This window comes from Vitis vinifera, chromosome 18 (assembly GCF_030704535.1).
Source record: "Vitis vinifera cultivar Pinot Noir 40024 chromosome 18, ASM3070453v1".
NCBI lineage: Eukaryota > Viridiplantae > Streptophyta > Magnoliopsida > Vitales > Vitaceae > Vitis > Vitis vinifera.
This window is the reverse complement of record NC_081822.1, coordinates 32607204-32613813: the sequence shown is the minus strand read 5'-3', so window position 1 is coordinate 32613813 and position 6610 is coordinate 32607204.

Sequence of the window (6610 nt, the reverse complement as noted above, 5' to 3'; positions counted from 1 at the left end):
CCAACCGCACTCTAAATAGCTCTTGTATGCCACTAATGAATATTAATATTTTACTTTTTATTTGCACTATTTCTGATTTTGTTTAAGAGAAATTTTATAGGAAAATGTACCACTAGAAAGGTGCATAAAATGCTCAAAAATTAAAATAGCAATACTAATAATGAGTTAAAATACAAATAATAATAATAATAATAATAATAATAATAATAATAGAAAGAAAAAAAAAAAAGGCTTAGAGCACTACCTAGCAATCATATACACGCTTTTTGAGAGGATAAACCTAAGGCCTATCTTTTTTACCACTAAATATCCCTTTTTATGCATATTAAGTTATCTTAAAGAAAAACCAAAAAGGATTCATTCTCAAAGCTCTTGTTTAGATTTTAGTTTTCTTTCAAATCAGAACAAGAATAGCATCAAGTCAAAAGATTATGCATTTGAAAGCCTAAAAATCCTTTTTCTAATGCACATTAAAGTAGGTTTAAAAAGATTTAAGACTTAAATGCTCTTTTCTTAATTCCCCTTTTTTTTTAAAAGTTGAGAATCAGAACCACATCAAATCAACTGCAACAAAATTAAAAATTAATTTAGCGTATTTAATGAGATTCAAGTTTTTCTACAAAAGTTTTCAAGTTTTAAAATGAATTTTTTTTTTATATTTGGTAACTTTTTTCTTGAAGAATGTGATTTCAGTACTATTTATTAGAAGATATTATTATACCAATTTTAAAAAGTGAATATATATATATATATATATATATATATATATATATATATATATATATATATATATATGTAAGTAAAATGGATAAAATAACCTTCAAATTTTTAATCTAATTTTTTTATTTTTTTCTTGAAAAGTAACTATTTTTTATATAAATATTTTTTTAGCATTTTTAAGTATTTACATGTAAATTTTTAAATAAAATATTATTTTTACAAGAAAAAAATAAATATATTTTTATAAAAAAAAAAATGGAAAATGGTTAACTTTCAAATTTTGGGTTTTCAGTAAATATTTTAATCAAGTAAAAAAAAAAAAAAAAGAACAAATCAAGACTCTCAAGCCATTAGATTAAATAATGTGAAATTGGGAAAGGTTTAGATCCACAAAACCAATCAAATCTAAGGATTCTCTACCACACACTTTAGCTTTATTCATGCAATGGATTAATTAACTTAGCAAATGGCACATTCAATGGAGACATAAAAAGATCAAAAGAAGTGACTTGCCTTTTCTTATTCTTTATTCCCACTTGCTAATACCAAGGAAAAGCTTGCATCTTTTTCTAATTTTCAGAAACTTATTCCATGTGCTTTGTCACAGTAATATATTTCTACAACTTTACATCGATCCTCACCCTTCATCTTTTTCAGGGACCCACTCAAGTATTAAATCAGAACTTCCCACTTTTTATATTGAGGTTTGTGTGGTAGTAGAACCAATCAAATCATGGCAACTAGAACTCCACTTAATTGAATGCTTGGAATAACCAAAACAGATGGAGAAAGAAAGTTAAAAGGAATGGAAGTCCAAGAAAAATGATTAATTTTTCAACACATTTCTTTGAATTGTTCTCCATCACTCACAGGATTTTATGAAATCAAGAATGTCTATATTTTATTCATTTGAAAAAGTGATCCCAGGTAAATACCATCATACCAGTAAAGAGAGGGCAATAGGAGAAATGAAAAATTGTTTTTCAAAATTGTTTTTTTTTTTTTCGAAAATGGAAATAATGAAATTATTGCTCACTGTTTTAAATGTTAGAATATAAAGATATATTGGGAAGGTTTTCGAAAATAGTTTTTCACAATTATTTTCAAAACTAATTTTGTAGTGTTTTTAAAACAAAAGGTTATTTAAAAATTTGGAATGTTGTTGTGTTTTCAAATATTTGTTAGAAATAATTTTTACCTAGAATATTTTATTTTCAATCATTTTTCATATTTTTTTAAATTATTTTTAAAATAATTTTAAAAAAGAAAATGATAACAATTAAAACATGTTTTCAAAAAACTATTTTCTATGAAGAAATTATCTAACATATTTTTTAGTCTGAAAAATAATTTCCAAACAAGTTCCAAATCTTTTTAAAAATATAACAAAATAATTATTTGACATAATCAACAAAAATATTTTTGTAGAAATTTTTTAAAACCTATTAAAAATATTTATTTTATTTTTATTTATTTATTTTATTGTTATTTTGGTTGTTAAAAGTATTCTTGAATTACTCACTGAAAAACCAAAGTCCAATCTCAAGTATAAAAAGGAAAATTTTAAGCTTTGTTTAGAAACTATTCTTGACAACTTTAATTCCCTCTTTTTTAAGGAAAAAAAAAACCTAATTTAATTGAAAAACATGGTATTTTGAGAACTTATTGTGAAATAGTTTGTTTTATGAAACAAATTTAAGATATTTTTAAATGTTTCTTATAAAATATTTTTTTTTAAAATAATGAAACTTTTGGAGAATATTTTAGAAATTTTTATATTTTACAAAATATGTTGTATTTTTACATAGAATTAGATAAAATTATTGTTTTTCATAATTAAATCTCTAAGCATATTTTTTTTGTTTTAAAAATAATTCTTTAAAGGCATTTTAAACCATGCTATTTAGGTTTTTTTTTTTTTTTTTACTTACGTGGAGCTAACTCATGCAAGTAGAGGATCTTGCACAAGAGTTCCTATTTAGTGGAGTATGGAGGAAGACTACTTGCTAAAGTGGCATCAATGGGTGGTGTAGTACTATCTTAATGGATTGATGAAAATTAGAATCTTATCTTGGAATGGGAAGAAAAAGGAAGATCATGGAATCTTTTATTGGACCATTAAAGGTAGACCTGGTGTGCATTCACTATTCAAGAATCCAAATCGGATCAGACAATGATTAAGACAGTGCATGGAAAGTTCTTTGGATTGAAAGGCTTTGAATGTGAGGACAAAAAGAGGAGCAACAATTTGCTTTATGAAACAGTGTAAAGCATATAAATTGATGCTGTTGATAATTGGGTGTACTTTTTTTCACCCATGTATAAGTTGATATATGGATATATGTTTCCTTTACCGCATTTTGATTTAATGAGGGTGAGCTATTCAATGGTTTTGCATTTAGATACAAGGGTTCATAGATTATGTTATGACATTTGGACGCTTATGGAGATATTATCTATTTTGGGTTTGTTCTCTCATGGCTATAAAATATTTAATCTTCAATTAAAAGACATTCACCCTCTCGTACATGTTTGATATTGTCTACTTTGGATTCACCACTCTCAATACTTTAAATCATATGCATTTATTTAGAGACATGGTCACTGCTTTGAAGGCCAAGGACTTTTCCTCATTAGATGATGTGGATGTCACTGTTCATCCTCCCATATAGGCCTAACATTTTCATTGACTAATGGTTCACAAGAGGCTTGACCTCATGCCCTTTCAATTGAGAAGTGACTCTTATACCAACTTGTAGATCTACATTTTTCATGTGTATTCGCACTTAACGATGAGACTTGGTTCTTATTCTAAAAAAACTAATTTTTTTTTTATAAGTTGGAATCGTCTCTTATTTTTATTTATTTTTTAAAGAAAAATAAAATAAGAAATAAAATCTTAAAGTGACTCTTTTTTAAAGGAAAAACATAACTACAAAAACTAAGTCTAAATGTGAGGGTTAGATTATTTATTGGAAATGTATCATAAGGTAGTATCCCCTTTAAACCCTAAATTGGTCTTTACTAAACAAGTTGAAAAAATTAATAAGGCAAATGATGATATAGACTAGAGAACACTAAAGGATAGTTCCACATTTGTATAGAATGCTATGGATACAAAGGTATGGACAGATACCATTCTTGATTCTTCTAGTACATGAATGTCTCGTTATAGTAGGAGGATTTTTTCCCACAGGTTATAATGAAGTAATGAGCAACATTGATACTCATTTATAGTAAGGACCTATGGCGGGAAAATTATAATCATTGTATTCTAATATAGTCTTGGATCTTGTAGAAATAATTGAATGGATAAAACCCAAAGGAGTAAGTGAGTCTACAAGAGAAATAAAGTAGTAAGTGGAATAGTTGAGACTTATATAGATGGGCATATAGTTAAAGGCTATAGCACAAAACTTGGTTTCGACTATGAGAAACCTTTTTATCCATAGACATGCTCAAATATATCATATCATTCCTATATATTGCAATGCATCTCAATGAGGAGATATGACAAATGGATATCAAGACATTGTTCTTGAACGGGTATCTCGATGAGAGCATCTACATGATGCAACTAAATAGTTTTAGAGCAAAGGGCGGCCAAGAGTACCTAGTATGCAAATTATGTAAGTCCATTTTTAGATTAATCCAAGCATCTTGTTCATGGAACAAATGTTTTGATTAGAAATCAAAACCCTTATTTTGATCTAAACAAGGATGATCCTTATGTGTACGCAAAGGTATAAAGAAGCATGGTGGTGTTTTAGGTCTTCTACATAGATGACTATCAATTCACTAGGAATTGTGTCAGACTACTATAATTAGAGTCCATTTGGTAATGATTTTAGGAAGCACTTTTAATATTTTTAATACATTTTTATCATTCAAGTATTAAAAATGTTAGAAATGCTTTCTAAAATCACTCCTAAACGCACCCTTAGTTAACATTAGCCAATCTAAGAGTAAAGTATTGGGCAAATATCAAACATATACTATATGTTTGTGTGTCTTTGCGATAAGTTGGTACCCCTTAGATACATAGATTTGGACTTTTAGTTTGATGAGGACTCTCACATGCCTGCTCTAGGTATGCGTACGCTTTAGGTGGTATTTGTTGTTACTTCTAAGGTAACAATGGAAGTTGGTTGGTTTAGGAAATTCCTTATGGTACTTTATGTAGTTCCCTTGATTGTATTGCCTATAATCCTATTTTATGATAATAGTAGGGTGGTGACATAGAGTGCATTTGGTAGTTATTTTGAAAAGTGTTTCTAACATTTCAAATACTTGAAAAATAAAAAATTTCGAATGTTAGAAAAACTAAAACACTTCCTAAAATCACTATCAAACGCACTCATAGTTTAGAGAACCAAAAAACCACCAAAATAGATACTTTAAAAAGGTGATGCGATTATTAAGCAGATTCTTTATGTGATACCTAGTATACTTTTAGAGCTAGTGGGAGCTTGTTGAGATAAAATCCTTAAAAGTAAGATATGATGTAATAAGTGAGTTTTCAGTTTTTGTTTTTCTATCCATGATTGGATTAAATTTATTTACGCATTCAACCTTGTATCACCTACATTATACATTATTTAGTTGTATTAGAAGTTGTACGGAAATTTATAATCATGAGTTACTTGTAAGTTAATGAGTTGTTCACAATCAATTCATAAACTTATATATATAATTTTTGAAGGGTAAATTTATTATAAAATGTATAGTTTAATAAATAAAATAAAATAAAAAATCAATATTTGTTGTACAAAGTCTTTTGAATGTAAGAACTCATAAATATTACAATTATATTTATAATATTTGCAACTATATATTTAGGGCTTGTTAAATCATTGTGTTTTAAATTGTTTTTCTATTCATAAATTACATATATAGGACAAGCATTAATTTAAATTAAATTGCACTTTAAAATAAGATTTGTTTGTTGTTGTTTCTATGATTTTTTTTTTATTTTAATGAAAAATCAATCTTAGATCTATTCATAAGGAATGAGTTAACTGCAAATTTTATTTAAAATAATATTTTCTCATATTCTATATATTAAAACTAGTAATATACATCAACATATAACATATAATTTTCACTACGTATAAAAAATATAACATGATAAATTACCTAACAAAAGTGAATCTAAAAATAAAAAAAATAAATTTGTATTAAAATTAGTTTTATTATTTTAATTTATTATACGTTTTAAAACAAAATAAAATATTTTAGTGAAAAAAAAATTATTTCTAATTATTTGAAAATAGAAGAAATTCTCATGATTGCATGCTATAAGTCACAATTGAAAAAGAGATATAAGTTTATTTTTGTATTTTTTTTTAATTTTTTACTTAATATTGGGGGGAGGCATGGCTTAATATTTATGCTCTTTCTTCAAGGAAAAAAAATGAAGATGTGAGAGGATAAAAATCTTTTTATGAAGTTTCTAGGAAGGAAAACAATACCAAAAAAAAAAATAACACACCTCATATGTATTTACTTAAAGAAGACCAAACATATGGATACAATATAAATGGACTTGCATTGTTCATCATTATGGTTACAAATCAATGACATTTTTCAAAAAAACAAAAAATTGAAAGTATTTATATAATAAATAATGTTAAATTAATACTACTTTTCTCACAAGAAAGGTAAATTAATTTTAATATTTTTTATATTTATTTTATATTAATCATGTGAATATTGATAAATTTCTTGAGTTCAAAGGTTGTAAAGAATATTAAGAGCACTATCTTCTTAATTAATATTAATAATAAACGAAATATGAATATTTTTAATCCAATTTTCATTTCATTCATATAGGTTTAAATCACTTGCAAATTTAGCAAGATAAAAAGTATAATTTTATATTTTAAATAAT